The 26129-nt window shown below is 37.4% G+C and overlaps 2 protein-coding genes across 2 annotated transcripts in view; one reads left to right on the top strand and one right to left on the bottom strand.

The window, feature by feature from the left end:
- kcnj12a (potassium inwardly rectifying channel subfamily J member 12a) overlaps positions 1-15098 on the bottom strand; it is a 28077-nt gene extending 12979 nt beyond the window's left edge. Inside the window, exon 1 of the mRNA XM_087310150.1 lies at positions 14652-15098. The gene's annotated coding sequence lies outside the window, so the exon portion shown is untranslated. The remainder of the gene's footprint in view (positions 1-14651) is intronic.
- A 7167-nt stretch (positions 15099-22265) lies between these two features.
- Positions 22266-26129, top strand: part of LOC147838111 (uncharacterized) — a 5937-nt gene continuing 2073 nt past the window's right edge. Inside the window, exons 1-2 of the mRNA XM_087310190.1 lie at positions 22266-25855; positions 26125-26129. The exon at positions 26125-26129 is cut by the window's right edge and continues 222 nt beyond it. The gene's annotated coding sequence lies outside the window, so the exon portion shown is untranslated. The remainder of the gene's footprint in view (positions 25856-26124) is intronic.

Genomic DNA, 26129 nt, shown 5'->3' on the forward strand with positions numbered 1-26129 from the left:
CGCTCAACTGGATATTTCCTCTTTTTCTTCATTCTCTGTAAACCCTAGAGGTTGTGAGTGAAAATCCCAGTAGATCAACAGTTTCTGAAATACTCATACCAGCCCGTCTACCAACAATCATGCCACGTTCAAAGTCACTTAAATCCCCTTTCTTCCTCATTCTGATGCCCACTTTGAACTGCAGCAGATCGTCTTGACCATGTCTACATGCCTAAATGCATTGAGTTGTTGCCATGTGATTGGCTGATTAGAAATTTACGTTAGCAGTTGGACAGGTGTGCCTAATAAAGTGGCTGGTGAGTGTATTCTGTTATATAATCGTTATTACACATAAATCAGCGGGTGGAGTTAGTTTTCAGTGAGAAAACGTAATTGATGCAAATTGTTTGCTCTTCATTTCATACTTCAATAGTATAGGTACAACGCCATCTTGTGCAGACGAAAGTGACTTGAATGCACCTGATGCTGTTAATACAACTTTTTATTACTAGGCTGTTGGGAATACTCTAATCTGATTGGTCAGATGCGACATTTTAAGCTATGTTTTTCTGAGATAACAACCCTTAAATCACCCAGACTCACCCAGAAACTGAGAATCAAGTTTTACCATCAGTGAATACATTCACGTCCATTTACATACATTCACATTAATATGTATTTGCTTGTCTGTCACAACACCATTGGTGCCATCTTGTGATCTTGTTTGGCGCCATATTGTGGCTGAATAATGCGCAGGTTAGTGTATACTCCATCAGCTGTTTTAGTTTCTATGCTGCTCAACTGTTTTTATGTTTTGTGGCAAGTAGCCTTGTAATAGGTGGGATAAAGTACATCAAGGATAGTTGTTTTCACAGAATATAGCATTTCAGTTTTATATAACATACAGTATTATGCAGATAAGCCCTTATTCTGCGGAAACAACCTCCTGGAAGTACTTTATCCCTAGCTTGTTTAAGGGTCATCGCTGGAATGCAGCAAAAGTTGTGATGTGCCGTGGTGTGTTGGCTGGTTTTTGGGCTATGGTCCCCCCTCAGGAGGTTGTAAGGGAACGGTGAGTTCTAGTTTTTAGCTGCAGTTTTGACCGGAGAATGTCATGATGTCTGTCCGTGAACCCAAGCGGAGCTGAATGTGGGTCATGGAAATAACAGAGATGAGTTTCTTTTTTTGGTTCATTATATTTTGGCCAGGAGCTGTTACAAATTTGACAGAAAATAACTTACAAAATGCAATAATGCAATACTGCTCATAATTATTTCAACTTTTCAATTTGGACTGACATTTTTACATCAGTTATGTATTAGCCCAAACTAAAAAAAATAATTCAAAGATGATTCCTTGGATTTAATCTTTTTTTTTACGTTAAGTGGTTGTAAACTATTTATTTTGGCTGAATTTAAACAAACAAATTAAGTTGAACATTATTAAATTTAATTTGTTTGTTTAAATTCAACACAAATAAATTGTTTGCAACAGTTCTGCATGCAACATTTTTTTTCAGTGCAGATATTTTCCTAGTGCTGTTTACCGGAGAGAATATTTTTGCAACACATTTTAAACCAATTTCTAGCAGCTACTTTCTTTTGTCTTTTCTATGATGGCAGTACATAATATTTTACTACACTTTAAAACCCAAAAGGTTTAGGTAACTCAAACCATTTGAGAAAACCGATTGCAACAAATAATTTAAGTTCAAAAACTAATCTTAATGAGTACTGTGAACTTAATCCAATTGAGTAAATGAAGCAATAAGAGCACAGTAAAACCCATTAATGAAGAGAACTCAAACCAGCTGAGTACTGTAAAACCCAATGAGTTGATGCAACTCAAACCGTTTGAGGAAAACAATTGCAACAAACCATTTGAGTTATGAGTATTGTGAACTTACTCCATTTAAGTTGAAGTACTGAGGTATTTAATTAACTCTTTACCTTCAACACTGAGTTTAAAACTCTTTTTAAATGAGTAGAATTAACTATCAGTTAATTTTGAGTTAGCTACACTCATTACATCTGATAAAGTTGACTGTTGGGTTTTACAGTGTTGTTATTTTGCAAGATTAAAGGGCAGTTTAAAGGCTTACCTGGGTTAATTGGGCAAGTTTGGTTAATTAGACAAGTCATTGATTGACAGTAGTTTGTTCTGTAAAAAAATGTAAGAGTGCTAACAAAATTGGCCTTAGCAGTTTTAGCATAAAAAAATCCAGCCAAACTAAAAGGAATAAGACTCTCTTCAGAAGAAAACTATAAAAGCAAATGCTGTGAAAATTAGTTGGTCTTATTAGCTAGTATTTTATTTAATTGTATGTATTGTCACTGTCTTCAAGAAACGACGAAAAACTCAACTATTTAGTCTCCACTTTCCTTCCTAATCTGCAATTGCCTCTCTGGCTCCACCGCTAACTGTACCCAAAAAAAAAAAAAACTTACATTACTAATGTTTTGCTTCTTACACTTTACACACCTGAAACTTGCCTACAGCACTTATTCATTGTGGCTCTTATAGTTGTGTAAATTGCTTCCATGTTCTCATTTGTAAGTCGCTTTGGATAAAAGCGTCTGCTAAATGACTAAATGTAAATGTATTGTAACTAATGACTAACGAAAATCCAACATAATTGTAATATAAACTCATGATTGTTAGTGCACTTAAAAAATTGGAAATGTTAACACATTTCAGACTGATTGATAGATTTAACAATTTATCACAAATAAATGGCTTGCTGAATTAGACTAACAAACATGTTATTGATGATAACACTCAAAGTTGTATTACGCTGTGTGTGTTTTAAACACTTTTAAATGTCACACATGACTGAGCATTGAACTCCATAAACACATGAAACAACACTTCATTTAAAAACTGTGCAGGTTTAAATAAAAATTTCACTGAAAACTCTAGCAATCACTTAAAATGCAGTTCAGTCGGCGCCATTGGCCTAGTGGTACTGCGTGTTAACATATAGCACCAATGTGCTCACGGCGATCCGAGTTTGATTCCCGGCTCGAGGTCCTTTGCTGATCCTTCCCCTCTCTCTGCTCCCAATGTATTCCTGTCTGAATTCTCTACTGTTCTGTCATAATAAAGGTGAAAAAACCCTAAAAATTATTATTAAAAAAATGTATATACAGTTGAAGTCAGAATTATTAGCCCCATTGAATTATTAGCTCCCCCTTTTTAATTTTCTCCCCAATTTCTGTTTAATGGAGAGATTTGTTCAGCACATTTCTTATCATAATAATTTTAATAACTCATTTCTAATAACTGAATTATTTTATCAACATGAAGGAATTGAGAGTAATTCAACATTTTACACTGTACTCTAAGCTTAAGTCTAAAAAGTGTCATGCGACTGAAAGTAGATTTCATTAAAATAATTTTGCTTCTTGTTCACACTAATTTAAAATGAGCTGAATCAACACAATTCTTAACATTTTTTATGTTCGATCCACTTAAATTTGTAAAAACAGAAGTAAAGTTAATTAATTTGTGTGAAACCCAGCATATTTACAGTGTAATATAAGCTTATTTTTTGTTACAAATTAACGTAGTATCAAAAATAAATGTCATATGAATGAACAAAGTAGTTTCTAGTAAAATATATTATAGTACACACTATTATTTTATTTAAAATGAGCTAAATCAACACAATTCTTGTGGTTTTTGGGGACAACTTCTTTTATTTTTGATCCCGTTAAATTTGTAAAAATAGTTAACTTAATGGATTTGTGTTGGAACAACATGAAGGAATTGTGAGTAATCCAACATTTTACACTGTAATGTAAACTTATTTTTGTCACAAATGAATGTAGAGTCTAAAATAAGTGTCATGCGACTGAAAGAAGTAGACTCCATTATAATAATTTTGCTTCTTGTTCGCACTACTTATTTAAAATGAGCTGAATCAACACAATTCTTAACTTTTTTTATGTTCGATCCACTTAAATTTGTAAAAACAGAAGTAAAGTTAATTAATTTGTGTGAAACCCAGCATATTTACACTGTAATTTAAGCTTATTTTTTGTTACAAATTAACGTTGCGTCAAAAATAAATGTCATATGAATGAACAAAGTAGTTACTACGGAACCCCGGAAGGGACGTAGTGGAGGAGAAAAAAAATGGGTGGGTGAAAAAAAAATAATGGGTGGGAGGAAAATATATATTTCTAAGTTTTTTGCGTTCTCTCGCAAAGTTTTGCGTTCCCTCGCAAAGATGTTTTGCGTTCTCTCGCAAAACTGTTTCTCCACAAACACTTCCTGTTCACTGCACTCACGTAAACCCTCCCGTTTTTGCTGAAATTCTCCCGTATTTTACCATTCTATCCCACTTTCTTTACATTACTGTGCGTATGCTACCTATGAACCAGTGAATGCATGTATAAGCGCTGACTGACAGACGCGCTTCGTACAATAAACTGATCCCAGATCAGCGTCTGTACGCGCCATTTACAGAGGAGCGGGTGTATGTTTAAACAGACACATACACTGAATAATATGAAGTTTCTAAAGTAATGGACTGCTTTCATTATAGATCTGTGCATTCTTACAGAGACACCTCTGTTATCAAACTAAACAAAACATGAGATTCATTTGCTGCTCACTTGTTTGATAACAGGTGTCACTTTAAATGGCGTGTACAGAAGCTGATCTGGGATCAGTTTATTGTATGGAGCGCGTCTGTCAGTCAGCGCTTAAACATGCATTCACTGGTTCAGAGGTTGCAAAGTGAAAGGCGACAATCAGCGCACAGTAATGTAAAGAAAGTGGGATAGAATGGTAAAATATGGGAGAATTTCAGCAAAAACGGGAGGGTTTACGTGAGTGCAGTGAACAGGAAGTGTTTGTGGAGAAACAGTTTTGCGAGATAACGCAAAACATCTTTGCGAGGGAACGCAAAACATCTTTGCGAGATAACGCAAAACATCTTTGCGAGGGAACGCAAAACTTTGCGAGAGAACGCAAAAAACTTAGAAATATTTTCCTCCCACCGATTTTTTTTCTTTCACCCATTATTTTTTTTTCACCCACCCATTTTTTTTTCTCCTCCACTACGTCCCTTCCGGGGTTCCGTAAGTTTCTATTAAAATATATCATAATATATTATATTATTTTATTTAAAATGAGCTAAATCAACACAATTCTTGTGGTTTTTGGGGACAACTTATTTTATTTTCGATCCAGTTAAATTTGTAAAATCAGTTAACTTAATGGATTTGTGTTGGAACAACATGAAGGAATTGTGAGTAATCCAACATTTTACACTGTAATTTTAGCTTATTTTTGTCACAAATTAATGTAGAATCAAAAATAAATGTCATGCGACTGAAAGAAGTAGACTCCATTAAAATAATTTTGCTCCTTGTTTAAACTACTTATTTAAAATGAGCTGAATCAACACAATTCCTGAGTTGTTTTTTTTTTTGACAACTTGCTTTATGTTTGATCTGCTTAAATTTGTAAAAATAATAATGTTAACCTAATGGATTTGTGTGGAACCCAGCATATTCACTGTGTAATTTAAGCTTATTTTTTGTTACAAATGAACATAGTCAAAAATAAATGTCATGTGACTGATATTTAAATATATTTTGCTCCTTGTTCAAACTACTTATTTAAAATGAGCTGAATCAACACAATTCCTGAGGTGTTTTTTTTTTGGGGGGGGGGACAACTTTGATCTGCTTAAATTTATAAAAACAATAATGTTAACCTGATGGATTTGTGTGGAACCCAGCATATTCACTGTGTAATTTAAGCTTATTTTTTGTTAAAAATGAATGCCGTGTAAAAAATAAATCTGAAAGAAGTGAATTACATAAAGGTTGCAGCAAGAAAAGCAGTGCCGTTGACAGGTTTCCAGTCGCGATACTGTAGATAAACTGCTGGATTGTCAGTCTCCAGTTTTCTCTGTCAGCTTTTAATCAGGTTACACTGTAGTCAATGAATTATTGAATGATTTGGAGCGTTGAATTGCGTCTTTATCATCATCTAAACCTGCAGAGACGGGTGAGATTCTGTCCACCGAGAGTAAATGTGTTGAGTTACGGTCACATGTTTTCCTGCCGTGAACTCTGACCTTGCATGTGTATTTGGCAATGAACTGACCTGAACTTGACTGCCTGCTTTTTCCTCCAGAGATCTGAGTATTTGTGCTTAATAAAATGCGACAGTATTCTTTTAACTTTATTATTAAAAGCTGCTCTGGTGAAATTGAGCATATCGTGATTAATGACCCGCTGGCGGCCTAGTTATCTAGTTACCTGCTGTCTTCTTCCTGCAAACATTTTCTTCTGTTAATTGGGTGAAAACACAACATTATGCAATGCTTGACAGATAGTCAGTGTACGCTCAAATGTCATCAAATTCTGAATTAATTTGTAAGTATCTTTTGATATATATACATCTCTTAGAACTTTTGCTATATAGTTATTAAATAAATGTTTTTTTATGTATTTAATTATGTGTTATAAGTATTTTTCTTTGATGCACACTGCAAAAAAGATACTCAAAATATTATTATAAATAACGATTACTAATGCATACTAGACAATTATTAAAGACAAAATTATTAATAACTTTTAAAAATTCTCAAGTGCTGTTTAAAATATAATAACTTATTTTTAATCTGTGCCATGATGACAATATGTAATTTTACTAGTTGTTTTGTAAGATGCTAGTATACAGCCTAAAGTGTTTAGAGGCGTAATTAAGTTAACTATTGGCAAGTTATGTTGATTATGTTGATTCAATCATTTGACAAGAGTGGTTTGTTCTGAAAACAATCGAGAAAATATTAAATTAAAATATTAAAGTGAAAAAAAAAATTTGACCTTAGCGGTTTTATAATAATAAAAATATATTCTTGCCAAACAAACTAGAATAAGAAAAATGTAATAGGAAATGTTGTGAAAGATATCCTTGCTAAAATAAATAAATATTGACCTTAGCTTTTTTTTAATGATAGAAAAATTATATTCCAGCCAAAAAATAATAATATAATAGAAAATACTGTGAAAGATATATTTGCACTATTTATGTTATTTGGAAAATATTTTAAAAATATTATTCAAAAAAATAAAAAAATTGTTTTCCAGCCAAAGAAAAAATATATAATAGAAAATACTTTGCAATAAAACGTATCTTTGCAATATAATTTGGAAAATCTTTTAAAAATTATAATGTCACAGGAGGGTGAATAATTTTGTAATAATTAACTGTGCGTGCTTAGATATGACTATAACAAAAAATAAATAAATAAATAAAAAATAGATAAATAAATATTGACCTTATTTGTTTCAGACAATGATAAAAAAAATTATATTCCAGCCAAAAAAATATACATATATTTTATATATATATATATATATATATATATATATATATATATACACACAAACACACAAACAAAAAAGAAAAATATAGTACTGTGAAAAATACCCCTGTGAAAAATATCCTTGCTAAAAATAATAAGTAAATAAATATTGACCTTAGCAGTTTTAAATAATAACAAAAAATGTTTTATATTACAGCCAAACAAAAAAGAATTAGAAAAATAAAAAAGGAAATACTGTGAAAATACCCTTGCATTTTCATTTGAAAAATATTTTTTTAAATTATAAAATTGTCACAGGAGGGCGAATAAATTTCTAATAATTAACTGTGCATGCTTAGCTATGACTATAACAAAACAAATAAATGAATAAATAAATAAAGTGTGTCTGTATGTACAGCAGATTATGTAGTCTATTGTTTGCGTCCATGTGAAAGTGGTCAGCGATGCATTTCTTCACGCCTGCTTAAATTATTGATAAGCGTGAGGCTTTAGTTGTGTGCTTGTAGACATTGTTTTGTCCAACAGTGAAGAGTCTTCAGCATCTAAACCCATCAAAGTCATTAGAAAAGAGCAGCTGAATTTGAGTATTTTCAACACAATCTCACGGCAATTCGTAACTTTTTCATTTAGTGGCTAATTCGTATGAATTCGTACGATCTAATTCGTACAATTTAGTACGATTTGCTCATCCCCCAATGACGGTTGGGGTTAGGGGTGGGGTCAGGTGCCACGCCTCCTTTTTAAAATCGTACCATTTCGTACGACTGAACTCGTACAAATTCGTACGAATTAGCCACTAAACTGGCAAAACGTAAAATACTTACGTTTTCTCGTGAGATCAGGCTGTTATTTTGGAGGCAGCAGAGTTCAAAGGAGTTTCTTTTGCACTCCCTGGCAACTTTTGATTGTTCAAAATCCCCTTAAGTTTGATGTTAATTATATAAAAAATTTAATTAATTACAGAATTAAATTAGAATTTTCTAACTTTTGTTTTTATAAAGGAAATACATATAGGACCAACATAACATCTCTGACAGAAGCAGACTTGGGGCCCTATCATACACCCGGCGCAATCGGTGGTGTTTGGGGCGATTTGATGCTATTTTCAGACCAATGCAACCCTTTGGAGACGTCTGCATCACCATATGAGGCATAAGAACAGGTCGTGTGTTTGGATATAACCACACTTTGTTATTAGTGTTCATTTATTAGTTTGCTGAAAATTAAAACTGAATTTAGAAATAGTTTTGACACAAATCTTTGCGCTTAAACTAAATTAAATATGTTGGCTAATGGATGTAGTCAGTGGAGTCGTTCTTTATCCGCGCGCTGAAGATGATCTGTTTAACTGTTTTCTCGCTAGTGAAGCGTTCAGTTTTTCCCACATACAAAGTCCGCCTTGTAATAGCAAATACAACATGGCTGCGACTCAACTGACCCTTAAAGGGAATGATAGACGAGACTTTGATTAGTTTAATGCACGTTATTCTCAAAACACACCCATAACCCTTTAAGAAAAAAAAGCAAAACCCTGTTAGACCATGCGCTGTGGCGCAGAGCATATTTATCCGTCCTTAATATAGCAAAAGTGAATGATTAATGCTTTTGCACCATGCACTTTAGACTATGTGCTTAGATCATTAAAATAGGGCCCTTAGATCTTAAATATGCTTTGTACTTTCCTCCCTTTAACAGCAATACAATTGTATTCAAATTACTTTTATAATTACTAGTCTGAACAGTAATTGAACTACTGCACTCAATAAGTACTCCATACAAGTATCTCTGTAAATCTAAATTCGGACAATAGAAACTCTTTCAATCCTTTAAATTTGAGTCAAAGCAGGAGCTTTTAGATTTATTAAAAATGAAATACTTAAGAAAAGGTAAACATTATGTGTACTGAAACATAAAACGTTACAAAGTCATGACACAATATTTTATACGTGCCATATATTGGCGTCAATTAGTTACTGGATTTATTTTCTTGGTAAATGTCTTATAATCCTCTTGATAAAAATCTTTTTTTTTTTTGTCATTTTGCAATTGGGAGTGTGACTTACACAGGCGAGTGGGCTTGACAAACCACCTGTAGAAAGAACTCTCTTTCATTTCTCTGACACTTTGACCCACATTTGCACAAGACGCTTTATTAAAATCACTCCATATCTCTATAAAAGGCGAGGCAGTGGCGCAGTAGGTAGTGCTGTCGCCTCACAGCAAGAAGGTTGCTGGTTCGAACCTCGGCTCAGTTGGCGTTTCTGTGTGGAGTTTGCATGTTCTCCCTGCCTTTGCATGTGTTTCCTCCAGGTGCTCCGGTTTCCCCCACAGTCCAAACACATGCGGTACAGGTGAATTGGGTAGGCTAAATTGTCCGTAGTGTATGAGTGTGTGTGTGAATGTGAGTGTGGATGTTTCCCAGAGATGGGTTTCGGCTGCAAGTGCATCCGCTACGTAAAAACTTGCTGGATAAGTTGGCGGTTTATTCCGCTGTGGCGACCCCTGATTAATAAAGGGACTAAGCCGACAAGAAAATGAATGTATAATTGAATGAATGACAGTGTGCCTCACACAGGTGAGGGGGTTTGACAAACCACCTGTAAAAACATCTCTCTCCAAAAAAAAAAAAAAAAACAACCCTGTTTAATACAGCAGTTAATTCTCTGAGCACTAACAGTTCCTCTGTATAATCAGCACTTGTGTGTGTTAAATCGCTGAATGCCTCAATTGTAAGTAGCATTAGCATCTAAGCTAAATGTAAATGTAACTTTCTTTTAAAATAGACTAATTCTGCTAAATATATTTGTTTAATAAAATAATACAATGAATCTGCTTCTCTGAATTGATTTGTTTGTTTCCTCTAAATCTGAATTGTTGAATTTCTGTGCAAGCAGCTGTAATTAGATGACCAAAAAACTGTTGTGCTCCCTTACTACCTTTTATTAGTGGAAAAGTAATTTAATTACAGTAATTAAGCTACTTTGTAATTAATTACACCCAACACCGAACTCAAGGCATGCCCTAATTAACCATCTCGACATTGGGTCATGCCCATGTCATTTTACAAAGTCCTCGTAAACCACATAAACCAGCACACGCACACACACACACACACACACACACACACATCTCTCTCTCTCTCTCTCTCTCTCTCTCTCTCTCTCTCTCTCTCTCTCACACACACACACACACACACACACACACACTATATCTCATTGTGTTCTATATGAACATCATCACAGACGTAGCTCCTAAACATAAGTGTGTGTGTTAGTCTGAGACTCCATTTCTTGTTTACAGAATTAAAGTTAAATGTGACCAAGCGTTCCTCGTGGGACATTCAGAGATGTCCTCATTTGGACACACGATTCATAAGTAAATGCAGAACGTTTCTTTTGGTCTTCAGGCTTTGAATACATGTGTTGTTGACAGAACCTTTCATTTTCACTGTGGCACATGACAAAAATGAACAGAAGTAGAGCCAAAATCTCAAATCTGTCCTGTGGTGTGACTGTCTCAAGCACACTTCGATCAATAAAATCATTAATATTATTAGTACAATCATTAATAAATATCTCAGGAATATTTTGCATTATATTAAGTGCTTATTTTTTTAAATGGCAATTATTTTATCTTCAGTCATACAGTACATATATGTAGGCACTAGATGCGTTTCGTCACTGAAAACCATGCCATCTGGTGTGACACTACAGTATATGCTCATTTTAAATCAGGCAATTCAATGTAAACTATTAATTAGTTGCAGATCATGTGACTGGAGCCCCCTGTGACCTGCACATATACATTTATTGTCCCAGAATTGTTCACATATTACTATACCCAGGGTGCGGATTACAGGGAGATATATGGGGGCGATTGACTCCCCCAATTACTTGATCCCCCCATGAAGGGCGTCAAAACAACACAAATGAGGGGTCAGCCCTCAAAATAGTGAGAAATAGTTTGCTCTGATCTGCATCTTAAATAATAATATTAATAATTAAAATAATCGATCATTTAAATATACATCTGACCACCCCTATAACGGTTCATACCATTGTGAATGCATAATCACGCCAATCAGCCTGTGCGAGATAAAATGAATTCAACAGTATAAAATCAGCTAATCTAGAGATCCGATCGACATATAAGTGTTCAAAATCACTTTTCCTGTACAATAGGTGTTTGTTTTTACATGTAGTATAAAAGTAACGTCAAATTAGCTGCATAGTCTGTATAGTTTAACCAGAGATCTTTGAAATAGCAAATCAGTGGAGACTGTAGGTCAGAATACACTAAATATCCCTCAAAACGCTGAAAACTTCAATAGGTGTATTAGTAGAATAGATATAATTTAAATAAATACATACATTTTATTTACTGTAATATACAAACTACCGTTATACCGAACCCCCCCCCAAGCCTATTGCCTATTGTCAATGTGTAATTTGCACACTCACTAAACCCATTGTTTGGATCACTTGTACACTGTAAAAAATGCACTGTAAAATCCACACCATCGATTTGTGTTGGGACAACATGAAGGAATTAAGTTAACCTAATACAGTAGTTTTTACTAATTTAAGTGGATTGAACATAAAACTATTAAGTTGCCCCCCAAAAAACTCAAGAACAACTCGCTTCAAATAAGTAGTTTGAACAAACAGAGAGAGTAAATGTGTGTGTGTGTGTGTGTGTTTGAGCTGCTACTGTAGGATGTGTCACTATTGGAGAATTTGACTGTTATAAATAATAAAAGTTGGAATTTACAAGCTCATTCTGTCCATTACATTATTAAAATGAAATATAAAGTGATGTTTCCTTTGGCCAGATTGCAGCAGAAAGTCTCTGCGATTCTTACAGCACACACACACACACACTTAGTATGCATAACTTTGTGCTCAATATCAGGTCATTATAATCAGGTCAGTAAACGATGTTCTAGTGAAGTTCAGTGACTGATTATTCCAGACACACATTCAAACATTTACGCATTGGGAGATTAATTCGGTCTTAATTAATTCATTTTGATTATTTTGTGTCTATATTACATGCTATAATGTTAGCTTTTTACAGCTATATGATTTATTTCATTATCTTCGACCACAAAGACTGTAATAAGAGTCAGTTTGTTTAAAATTGAGATTGCATAAATAAGATGAAAACTGAAACACAACTATTTAAAAATCTGCAAGAAAATCGAAATACTGAGCAAATCACCTAATGCACTTTAAAAGTTGTCCAAATCACATAATATATACTGTAATTATACCTTATGTAAAATCACCTAATATATCTTAAAAACTGTCCAAATAATATAATATATAATTTACCTAATATAAAAATCACTTAATATACCTTAAACGTTGTTCCAATCACCTAATATACCTAATATATACTGTGATATACCTAATTTTAAATCACCTAATATAGCATAAAATTTGTCCAATTCACCAAATATATAATATACCTAATATAATATCACCTAATATACCCTTAAAGTTGTCCAAATCACCTAATATACCTACTATATACTGCAATTTGCCTAATATGAAATCACCTAATGTACCTTAAAAGTTGTCCAAATCACCTAATATATACTGTTATATACCTTATGTAAAATCACCTAATATGCTTTATAAGTTGTCTAAATCATATACACTGAAAAAAATTATTCAAAGATGATTCCTTGGATTTACTCAATTTCTTTTATGTTAAGAGGTTGTAAACAATTTATTTGGGCTGAATTTAAACAAACAAATTAAGTTGAACATTTCTAAACTTAATTTGTTTGTTTAAATTCAACACAAACAAATTGTTTGCAACAGTTCTGCATGCAACACTCGTTTCAGTGTAATATATGTAATATACCTTATATAAAATCACCTAATATCCCTTACAAGTTGTCCAAATCACTTAATATAATATGCCAAATATTAATAATTACCTATATACCTTAACAGTTGTCCAAGTCACCTAATATACCTAATATGTAATATACAAATCCCCTAATATACCTTAAAATTTGTCCAAATCACCTAATATACTTAATTTTAAATCACTTAATATCCCATAAAAATTGTCCAATTCACCAAATATATAATATACCTAATATAAAATCACCTAATATACCCTTAAAGTTGTCCAAATCACCTAATATACCTAATATATACTGTAATATGCCTAATATATACTGTAATATGCCTAATATAAAATCAACATATATACCTTAAATGGTGTCCAAATCACTTAATATAATATGCCAAATAATAAAAATTTCCTATATACCTTAACAGTTGTCCAAGTCACCTCATATACCTAATATATAATATACAAATCACCTAATATACCTTAAAAGTTGTCCAAATCACCTAATATACCTAATATATAATATACAAATCACCTAATATACCTTAAAAGGTGTCCAAATCACTTAATATAATATGCCAAATACTAAAAACTACCTATATGCCTTAACAGTTGTCCAAGTCACCTAATATATTTAATATATAATATACAAGTCACCTAATATACCCTAAAAGGTCCTATCAATAAAGTTTTTTGCAATGTTTAATGTACATTACTACTTAAAATATAAGCTTTGATATATTTACAGTAGTAACTTTACAAAGTACCTTCAGGGAATGTGATCTTTACTTAATAATTCAAATATTTTTAGCATCAAAGAAACATTGATAACACTTTATAATAAGGTTGCATTAGTTAATGCATTTACTAATACGAACAAACATTAAACGACTAATAAAACAACACATTTATTACAGTATTTGTTTGTGTTAGTTCACATTAGTAATGGAAATACAGTTGTTCGTTCATGTTAACTCACAGCGCATAACTAATGTTAACAAACATGAATCTGGACACTAATAATGCATTTGTTAATGTTGAATTGTGATTAATAAATGCTGTATAAGTATTGTTGATATTACTTCATGTTAGTAAATGCATTAACTAATAAAAAATCAGTGATTCTGACCAATTACATCTATTTTTCGCTTCTGTGCTTTATTTAAAAACAGTAAATGAACTGATGATAATTAGCATCCTTAGTTTGCATCAGTTTTTAATGTTACTCTTAGTATTATTTGTATGCCTCGGTGTGTTTGATGCAGTACTAAACTCATAGACCCCAGCTGCTGTGCACTCGCTGCGTTTAACCCCTTACCAACTTTCCCCCATTATTTTTAGAGCGCTCTTTTTAATTGGCATTGACAGCAGTGATGTAACAAGTGATGTAATATGATTGAGAACAGCGACACATCACAAAACAATGCTGAAGTTTTACAGGGATGTTGCTTACCTTGCGTTTTGTAAGGGGTCCTCGCCCTGTGTGTGTGTAAGTGTGTGTGGCAATGTGGTTGCGTTATCCAAACTGGAGCATTTGATGAGAGCTTGTGCAGCTCGTGATGGAGATCCAGAGCTCTGCCATGGCTTTCTCACACACACACATCGTCCATGTCAGAGTCATATCCCGTCTTCTGCTGCCTTTTTCACTCGTGCCATTTTGGAAAAGCTGATATATTCCAGACCGAACGCTCAAGTTGACTCAAGTCTCTTGAGTTTGGAGAAGTCCTGCAGTCCTGATGGAGAAAACACTCTTGTCCTCTTTTTCTCACACACACACTCACAAACACACACACACACACTTGGCTCTTCTTTTCTTTTCTAATAGCAGAGTTGTGTTAATGCACCTGCTCACTTCATCTCCATCAGATCTATCAGTACTGCACTTTTCTCATTTCTCTGTGTGTGTCTGTCGCTCTCGCTCCCTCTCTCTCTCTCTCTCTCTCTCGCTCTGTTTCTCCCTCCCACGGCACAAGCTTTCCAGCTTTTTGTCACTTGATGCTCTGCTGTGGTCATAAGCGCGCGCACACACACACACACATTCAAACACAAACAGAAAACCTCACTAACTTTCTCCGTGTTCCTCTATGAAAAGGTTTTTTTATTTGCTTGTGTGTGTGTGTGTGTGTGTGTGTGTGTGTGTGTGTGTGTGTGTGTGTGTGTGTGTGTGTGTGTGTGTGAATGTAGTTTCATTCAGTGTCTGATCTTTTCCCAAAGCACTCGTGACAGTTTGATGACTTTGAGCACTTTCTTTTCATTACTCATTACTGAAATGCATTTGCATAATTTATAATAAACATTTATGCATTTAAATAATGAACTCTACTTACAGTAACAATTGTTTATAAATATATCAATGTTTTTATTTTTTTTTTTCTAGTATTTTAATGCAAACCCAGGCTCATTCTGAATATGTACCCCTATATACATTTCTGGAGAGCGCCAAATATGCCCCAGGAGCTACATTTTATTTTATTTTTGGAGTTTTTGTTTGTAAATCCACCAGAGACCGCTGTGTATGCTTTTTCAGATCTCAAATTTTTCTCGCGAGTGCCATTCACACCTGCTGTTCTCATGTAAATCCACCAGAGGCTGCTGACTTAAGGCTGATTTATACTTCTGCGTCAAACGCCGCCGTATGCTACGGCGCTGACGCATAGCCCTTCGCCGTGGCCGTCGGCGTCGCTGACGTGCACCTCTCAAAAAATGTAACTACACGTCGCAACGTCGCGTAGCGCAAGCTCTGTGATTGGTCGACTTGGTAGCGCTGACGAGTCTGGGTGGGACCGAGAGCCGCGCGAATGGTGCGAGCCTGATGGAGCAATTGTTTACAAGTGTGGAGTCCCGTGAAGGAGCTCCGGATGGAAAGTTTTGTTTTGTGTTTACCTCATAGTTAAAGTTGTTGCACGTCCGCCGGTTGCTGCCTCAAAATGAGCGAGTTTAAGCCACTTGTACATCCCAGGAAGTGTTCAGGAAAAGCAAAACAGCAGCGAAGAAACTCGACACAGAGGAACATTTACACCTCACTGCCAACTAGCGTTTCGGAAGTGTTAATGCAGACCAACAGAGACAGCACCGTTGGTTATGCCGGTCACTTGACGCAGAAGTATAAACCAGGCTTTACTGACTGACTCACCAACCAACACCCCCACCCTCCATCTTCCTTAAACCCAACCAATAGTATTTAAAAAAGCACTGACTGACCAGTGCCGACCACCTCCCCTAAACCCAATCGCATTGTTTTGAAAAGCAATCAAGAAAAAGAAAAGCCACCGCCTGGTTTTTACCATGTTTTCTGATTTTACCACATTCTCACTCTGTTATTTCCTTGTTTATTTATTTATTTTTTTGGGTTTCTGTTTTTGTCTGACCTGCTTTCTGGAACCATTCTTCACCAGACTTGAACCCTGTTGTCACAGTCGACTCTGGATCTCAAGTCTGCCGACGTACCTGTTGAGCTAACTGGATAAACTGGTAACCCTGGGAAAGCTGTCATGTAGTGGTTAGAAATATGCTCTATAATCAGTCATCAGCTAAAGGCGAACTCTTGAAACCTCTTGAAAAAACAGCAACAACTGAAGGTTTTGAAGGAGAAGCTGTAATGTGGAAATAAATGTTGGTGTACCGCCCTGCCATGGAAGAATGTAGCGGAAACCCATGCAAAATAATAACGTATACAGCTGTATTTGTTTTTCATGACATTATCCAATCGTGTTTGGTTAAAATGTTGTGGCTGTAATTTTCAATGGGTTATTTGATCTTCTCTGATCTGGTTTGGAGATATGGACAGGCTTTCTGTTGGATTGTTTTACACTTGATTTATGTTACAACACTTTCCTCAAAGCACACACACACACACACAGGATTTGAAGACTCGTTCATGTTTGGAACACACACACACACACACACACACACACACACACACACACACACACACACACACACACACACACACACACACACACACACACACACACACACACACACACACACACACACACACACACTCTTGTTGTTGATCACAAGACGATCTGTAAGTGCATGAGCATTAGTAATAAAGCTGTCTTTCTTCTAGTGTGTGTTGTGCAGTGTTTGTGGCAGTGAAAGTGTTTGTTGTGGAAGCAGTAATTTTAGCTCTGAAGCTTCAATACCGACCAAAACCATCAGCACTTCTGTTTTTACCCACCAAACTGTGAAGATGTCACTTTTCATTAAAACTGTTGTCAGACTGTGTGTGTGTGTGTGTGTGTCCGGCAGGCAGGTTCTGAGAAGTCTCCATGGTGATTGGCACTCCATCAGCGCTTTGAAGCGTTTTTTAGGTGTTTCCTGGAGAGAGTCAGGGTCTCCATGGTGATCTCCAGCTCAGCTTCAAGCAGCATCACGCCGTCCAAAAACCAAAGGCATGGACAGAAAAAGGGAACAGAGATGGAAATGTGGAGCACTGGTGGGTTAAAGCAGAGCATCACACACACACACACATACACTAACACACACCTGTTGAGGAGCTCTCACATTGTCGATTTCCTACATGTCAAGTGCAGCTAGAGCTTTCTATATTGTAAGAAATACACATAAACAACACTCACTGGCCACTTTATTAGGTACACCTTACTAGTACCGGGTTGGACCCCCTTTTGCCTTCAGAACTGCCTTAATTATTCATGGCAGAGATTCAACAAGCTACTGGAAATATTGCTCAGAGATTTTCCTCCATATTGACATGATAGCATCACGCAGTTGCTGCAGATTTGTCGGCTGCACATCCATGATGCAAATCTCCTATTCAACCACATGCCAAAGGTGCTCTATTGCATTGAGTTCTGGTGACTGTGGAGGCCATTTGAGTACAGTGAACTCATCGTCATGTTCAAGAAACCAGTCTGAGATGATTCACGCTTTATGACATGGTGTTATCCTGCTGGAAGCAGCCATCAGAAGATGGACACACTGTGGTCATAAATGGATGGACATGGTCAGCAGCAATACTCAGGTAGGCTGGGGTGTTGACACGATGCTCAATTGGTACTAATGGACACAAAGTTTGCCACAAAAATCTCCCCTACACCATTACACCACCACCACCAGCTTGAACCGTTTGACACAAGGCAGGATGGATCCATGCTTTCATGCTGTTAATGCTAAATTCTGACCCGACCATCTGAATGTGTCAGCAGAAATGGAGACTCATCAGAGCAGGCAACGTTTCCCCAATCTCCTATCTCCAGTTTTGGTGAGCCTGTGTGAATTGTAGCCTCAGTTTCCTGTTCTTAGCGGACAGGAGTGGCACCCGGTGTGATCTTCTGCTGTTGTAGCCCATCCGCCTTAAAGGGCCACGAAACCCCTCTGTCATGGAGTTTTCATGTTCTGCCCGTGTTGGCGTGGGTTTCCTCCGGGTGCTGCGGTTTTCCCCAAAGTCCAAACACATGCGCTATAGGGCAGGGGTTCTCAACTGGTTTGGCCATGGGACCCACATTTTGACATGGTCATCAAGCCGTGACCCAAATTTTTAGGAACTACAATTTTTGAAATTATAATTAATTTGTTTTTATTTGTTAACATAAACAAGTAATGACAAATAAACCATAAGGCATTCACAGAGACTTACAAATAAACTATATTTTATCTCTGTCATTTATTAAAATGTGTCAAATTATAGAAATATTACAAAGTAAAAACGACAAATACTGTAAACAGTGGTTAGGGTAAGGAAAGGTTCAGCTACCATGAACTAAACTAGTCTGTTAATAAAACATGTCGTCTGGTTTCTAAACGTCGTTTTAGTTTAGAAGGTTACGTGCTCTCTCGTGGGAGCACATCACTACATATGACACACTGAGGTTTTAAGTCTTTTTTTTTTTGTCGTCAATATAAAAATCCATACTTTACATATTCGGGGTCGTACTTGCTCTTCGACATATTTGTTGCTATAATTAAATAAAATTTCACATGTCAGACGGTAGGGTTGTCATGCACGCATTTCAAAATAAAAGTCAAAATAAGTTAAAAATTAAACTTTTGTTGCTTTTTTTGACCACACAGTGAAAATGTTCCCGCAACCCACTTTTGGGTCGCGACCCACCAGTTGAGAAACACTGCTATAGGGGAATTGGGTAAGCTAAATTGTCCATAGTGTGTGAATTAGGGTGTATGGGTGTTTCCCAGTGTTGGGTTGCAGCTGTAAGGGCATCCACTGCGTAAAAAAACATATGATGGATAAGTTGGCGGTTCATTCCACTGTGGCGTCCCCTGATTAATAAAGGGACTAAGCCGACAAGAAAATGAATGAATGAATAGTAATGATGGGCGAAGCAGTTGCGCAGTAGGTAGTGCTGTCGCCTCACAGCAAGAAGGTCGCTGGTTCGAGCCTCGGCTCAGTTGGCGTTTCTGTGTGCAGTTTGCATGTTCTCCCTGCGTTCGCGTGGGTTTCCTCCGGGTGCTCCAGTTTCCCCCACAGTCCAAACACATGCGGTACAGGTGAATTGGGTAGGCTAAATTGGCGGTTCATTCCGCTGTGGCGACCCCGGATTAATGAAGGGACTAAGCTGACAAGAAGATGAATGAATGAATAATAGTGATAGTTACTAAGCAGCTCCGGGTTTACTCAGCATCCCTCGTCTCTGACTCTTCAGCTGTATTTGCTTCTAGGCATGAAAAAATAGAAGATTCTTGTCCTCCCACATGGAGACTATTGTTCTCTCTCTCTCTCTCTGCTCTATTTCAGTTCTAGTCTTTCTTTGAGCCAGTCCTCATCATTTCTCTTCTCTTTCATAATAAGTGTTTTCTGTTTATTATCCACTTTCTCTCTTCACACCTTCACATGTTGTTGTTCTTTTTGCGCTGTGCGTTTGTAGGCATGCTTTTGTTCTGGGACGCACTGAACATTCAGTGACTAAGTGTGACCGTGTGTAAGTCTGTTTGCCCAGCAGAATATTTTACTGCTCAGATGTTGCTCTTTTTTTCAGAGCGTCACACGTAAGAAATTTATTCTGGTGGAAATCCACACTGTAGGTCACTGCAACCTGACTGATGTACCACAGGTGAGGACGAATCACACCTGTGTGATTGCTGAAGAATTTATGAAGTTTCATTTATAATTTCATTTTCTTTTCGGCTTAGTCCCCTTGTTATTCAGGGGTCACTTATTCAGCATATGTTTTACACGGCGGATGCACTTCCAGCTGCAACCCAACACTAGGCAACACCCACACTCATACATTTTGGCTAATTTAGCTTATTTAATTCCCCTATAGCGCATGTGGAAACCGGAGCACCCAGAGGAAACCCACGCCAACATGGGGAGAACATGCAAACTCCACACAGATACGCCAACAGCCCCATTCTGGACTTGAACCAGCGACCTTCTTGCTGTGAGGTGACAGGGTTAACCTCTAATTAACCTAACTGATTAATTAATTATAGTAAATAAATAAACATTATGTCTAATATATACAGTGCTAGTGCGTCACGGTGGCGCAGTAGGTAGCACGTTGGCCTCACAGCAAGAAGGTCGCTGGTTTGAGCCTCGGCTGGATACCAAATTCATCATACTGTGAAAATTTCCTTGCTCTGTTAAACATCATTTGGGAAATATTTAAAAAAGAAAATATAAAAGGGAGGCTAATAAGTCTGACTTCAACTGTATATATATATATAAACACATTAATTTATTTTTGTATCTATTTTATTCCCCCAGTCTCATGCATTCATCATTTGATTTAGTTTGGTGTTTTTCCCTCCTCTTTCAGTGTTCCTCTTCAGTGAATTGAGCGTCAGACTGAGCCGGGTTAAACAGAGAGACGGGTTGGGTTAAAGTTGACGTTGAGGCGAGTCTGTGGAGAGATGGAGAGATGGAGACGGCAGAAGCGAGGACAGAGGTGACAGCAGTGCGGATCTAATAGCCGATAGTTTTTCACACCCGCGGAGTCGTAATGACAGACAGAGCTCAGCGCTAAACACCCTGTGACTGACTGAGACCCACACCAACACACACTCGCATCTTACAGCTTAGAGACTGCACACACAAACAGACACTCTCATATTTTAACACACTATATACACACTGCCTGACAAAAGTCTTGTGGCCTGTCCGAGTTTTAGGAACAGCAAATAATAACTTGACTTCTAGTTGATTATTTGTAGCTCAGGATATGCCCTGGTCCCGGATATGGACACCTTGGGATCATCTCATCGCTGGTCTTAGATTGAATCAGTGACTCGGCATAATCTGAGGACCTCGGGATGAGTATCCCCAGGTGGAAATGGAGAATTAAGAGAATATTTAGCGTAGCTGCTGTTCATAGTGTATATAAACAAGATGCAGAAGCCTGTGTGGAACCCGCTAGGTGATGCATTGAGTGTATGCTTTACTAAACAGATAGGTCTTTAATCTAGTTTTGAACTAAAAGAGTGTGTCTGAGCCTCTGATGTTATTAGGAAGGCATATTCCAGAGTGTAGGAGCCATAAAGGAGAAGGCTCGACCTCCTTTACTCGACTCTTCTGTTCCAGGTACTGCTAGAAGCCCTGAGTTTTGAGATCTTAAAGAGCGAGTTGGATTGTAGCGAGACAGAAAAACAGATTGACTGCATCAAAACTGTGTTCATATTGCGCAATGACAAGAAATAATATAGCTCACGCCACCAAACACATAAAAACGAAAGTAACGACCATGGTTTAAAACATGTAAGAAGTAGAAAGTACAGATATTTGTGTAAAAATGTAAGAAGTAAAAATCTACTTAAATACAGTAGCAAAGAAATTACTTCGTTACTTCCCATCTCTGTAAACAGGAAATAATGAAGTAGTGACTGCAGGTTGAAGGACAGTAGTGGAGTAAAAGTACCGATACTGCACTAAAAGATCTACTCAAGGGAAAGTAAGAGTACACATTATTAAGACTTCTTAGTAAATTACAATTCCTGAGAAAAACTGATTGATAACAGTCATTCGAGAATTTGTAGTTTGTTACTTTACACCATGGCTGGTAACTGTACTAAACGTAATATGTACAGTATATCCATTATAAATCCAGTTCTCCGTATCAACACACACACACACACACACACACACAGTCTCTCGGGTCAGTGTGAGAGTGTTTGAGTGTCGTGCCACTTTCTCCGCTGGTGAGATGTGATGTGCTTTGACGGCTCCTGGGGGCGGATCTTCCCTCTGATTGGTCGTTTCTCAGCGGGTTTCTCTACGAGTGTGCCAGACGCAGAGGATCATGGGTAGATCTGGCCGAGAGAATGTCCTCTTGCTCTCTTTTTTTCCCACCTGTTTGTCCCGTAATGCATTCTTGGCTGTGAACTTCTTCGGCTTTTGATCGTAGTCTGCTAATTTTATCCTCCTTAACATTTAGTGCCTCTCACATTTAAGTGTGTGTGTGTGTGTGTGTGTGTGTGTGTATGTTGAAGAGATAAAAGGAGAGGGAGTGATATGTGTCTGTTTGAGCTGTGATATTATGTATGTATGTGTGTGTGTGCGTGTGTGTGTGTGTGTGTGTGTGGACGAGATATAATGAGAGGGTGATGTGTGTCTGCTTGGGCTGTGATTTTGTGTGTGTATGTGCATGTGTGTGTGTGTGTGTGTGTTTGTGAGCGTGTGACTGGTGCTATTTGTAGCTAGTTAGACTCTCAGGGAGTTAAATCCATCTGCCAGCAAACCCAGTTTAGTCCAGAACATACACACACACACGCACACACACACACACTCAAAGTGATCTGTTCCTGTCTGCATTATTTTAGGACTTCATGAGTTCTGTCAGAAACTGCTGATGTAAAGGTTGCATTAAAATATGGTTTTGATGAAAAAATGTAGTGTTGCAGCTGGAAGGGCATCTGCTGTGTAAAACTTATGCTGGAATAGTTGGCAGTTCATTCTGCTGTAGCGACCCCTGATGGAAAATGAATGAATGAATGCAGTTTTGAAAGTATTATTATCTTTATATGCTGTAAGTTTAGCTGTAAATGACTGATGGCTTCAATACAAAGGACTGAAGAAATTATATATACCATTACATAACATACTTCATGCTAATTTGTCACATTGTTTTTGTTTATAGCCTATAAAGTTTATACACTTCTTTGCCATTTTTATTTTAGAACTTGAAAGGGCGGAATGGTGGCTCAGTAGTTATGACTGTCGCCTTACAGCAACAAGGTTGCTGGTTCGAGCCTCGGCTGGGTCAGTTGGCATTTTTGTATGGAGTTTGCATGTTCTCCCCTTGTTCGCGTGGGTTTCCTTCGGGTGCTCATGTTTCCTCCACAGTCCAAACACATGCGCTATAGAGGGATTTGATGAGCTAAATTGGTTATAGTGTATGGGCCCTATCACACACCAGGCACAATAAGGTGCAAGACGTGTTTGGTGCGATGTCTTGTTTGGTGCAATTTTAACGCTCATAAACAATCATAAAGCCCTCGCGCTGCAGGAATTAGGAGTTTTGTTGAAGGTGCAGCTGTCATGCAGTGAGGGGTTTGTGTCTTTAAAGGGCCATGGAACCCCCTTGTTTCAACAGGGTGTTTTCACACCTCTACTTTGGAAAAAGTCAGAAAAGTGGGCGTGTCCAGCTCTGTTTAGGGGGGAGTGTCGGAGGAAGAAAAGTGGGAGGGTGTGGGAGTGTCTATTTGGGCACGCGCGAGTTTCAGAGTCAAAACACACACACACACACGAGAGAAAGTGATGGTGTTTACATGAACATCTGTTGTCGAATTATTTGCCAAATTATTAAATGGTGGACTTTAACTGCAGTTTGGCTCTTTCATTCAGGGAATTCATTTATCTCCCTCGCGACAAACGAGATATTTGATTCGAGGAGCTGCTCTAAGCGTGTGTTTTTCATGCAATGTTTGATACCGCACGGCGAATGAGAGAAAAAAAAACTCAGCATTTCCAGGAAACTTAGATGCACACGGCAGGTAGTGTCAGAAAGCCGCGTGTGTTATTCCGGTCACAAAAAAAAAGTTTGGTTGTGGTGCTAACATGTTTACACTCGGAGCAATAGTTAACTTAGTTCGATACGAACAAACTGAATAAACAAAGAGCACTGGTCGCTCACTTACCAAATCTGTAGAGACAGGACAATCACCAGCAACTAGAGCCGCGTCTTTATTAAGAGAAGACTACAAACGAATCCGGATCTCAGCGTTTGCAGATGAGAACAGCTCTCAGGTAAACAATAATCCTCCTTAGACACGCAAGTTATTGTTGTCGAGCGTCGCGTACACTGTTAATCCACACGTGACTCCAGCTGAGCTCTCACAGAGAGAAAACGAAACTTAACTGCAGCAAACTATAAAAGCAACACTTCATGCTTGTTTTGCCAACACAACGTGGCGTCTCTGCCGTCTAAACACTGACAGTAATGAATATTAATGAAGTTGCACAGTAGAGCGCGCTGATTGGTTTGAACCAAGCTTTACTCATGCATTAATGCAGCACACTGTAACACGTAATAAGACGCACTCTAGCACAGACGTCCAGTCTGCACGCTGGAATACACGCTATTATGTCATGACCGTGACGCAGCTTCAAAAATTAGTTTCAAACCGGAAGAACGAATTGGCTTGAAATAACGCAAAAACAACCAATTTACTCTTTTTAGTGAAATATAGGTGTCCTAATAGTGTTTATAGCAGTGTGGGACACATATACGACTGTCAACAGCTCAAACACATGTGTTTTGGTGTTTCGTGACCCTTTAAATAATCAACAAGAGTTTGCGTTCACTGTACAGTAAGATTGATTAATAAATCCATATGAAACAGACCCTTAAAAGTCACGTCTCGTCTTCAGTTTCGGGCTCTGACACGATTTGCACTCACACTACAAGCGTACCACGTCAAAGCCCAAGTGAACTGTGCTCTGGCACACCTCTTCCAACCGGGCCAGAGCACTCACACTTCTCAAACGATCCGGGAAACAGGCCTGGGCATGGTTCGGATAGCATAGTGTGAGTAGGCTCTTAGACCATGCGCCGAGGCACAGATCGTGTTTATCTATCTTTAAAATAGCAAAAGTGCATTCGAACACGCTTGTGCATTATGAGCTTTAGACTTTGCACCTAGATTGTTAAAAAGAGCCCATTGAAGGTGTGTATGAATGAGTGTGTATGGGTGTTTTCCAGTACTGTGTTGCAGCTGGAAGGGCATCTGCTGGTTAAAGCATATTCTGAAATAGCTGGCGTTTCGTTCCACTGTGGCGACCCCAATAAATGAGGGGCTAAGCTGAAGGAAAATGCATGAGTGGATGACACAATAGAATAGACGTATTATTTAGTGTGTACCTCACCTGTATGTGAGCATTTCGATTGGGAATGATGTGAGAGTGGGACCAGTCAGGAGTTATAGTGAGTTGACTCTTCATTTAGAGTGGTGTGAATGGACCATCGGCATGAGATGCAGATTAAACGCAGCAGGTCTTGGCAGTGTGTGTGTGTGTGTTTGGTAAATAGGTTGGTCAGGCATATGCCGACTGGCTGAAGCATATGGTGGAGTGACATAAAGGTCTGACTTCAGGCAGTTCTGCTCTCCACCATTCACAGACACACAGACATCATGAGGAGGAGGAGGAGGATGAAGATGAGGAGGGTGATGTTGATGACGATGATGATATAGATGAGGATGATGAAGATGATGATGAGGGTGATGTTGATGAGGATGATGGTGAGAATGATGAAGATGTTAATAATGAGGAGGATGATTATGAGGAGGATGGTGATGATAAAGGTTATGTTGATGAGGAGGAGGATGATGGTGAGGATGATAAAGATAAAAAATGAGGACGATGATGATAAAGATGAGGATGATGAAGATGACTGTGAGGAGGATGGGGATGAGGATGATGAAGATGATGACAGTTGAGGAGTAGGATGATGATGAATAGGATGATGAGGAGGGTCAAGTTGATAATGATGATTATGTGAATGATGAAGATGAT

Source organism: Danio rerio, chromosome 24 (genome assembly GCF_052040795.2).
Source record: "Danio rerio strain M-AB ecotype USA chromosome 24, GRCz13ab, whole genome shotgun sequence".
Classification (NCBI taxonomy): Eukaryota; Metazoa; Chordata; class Actinopteri; order Cypriniformes; family Danionidae; genus Danio; species Danio rerio.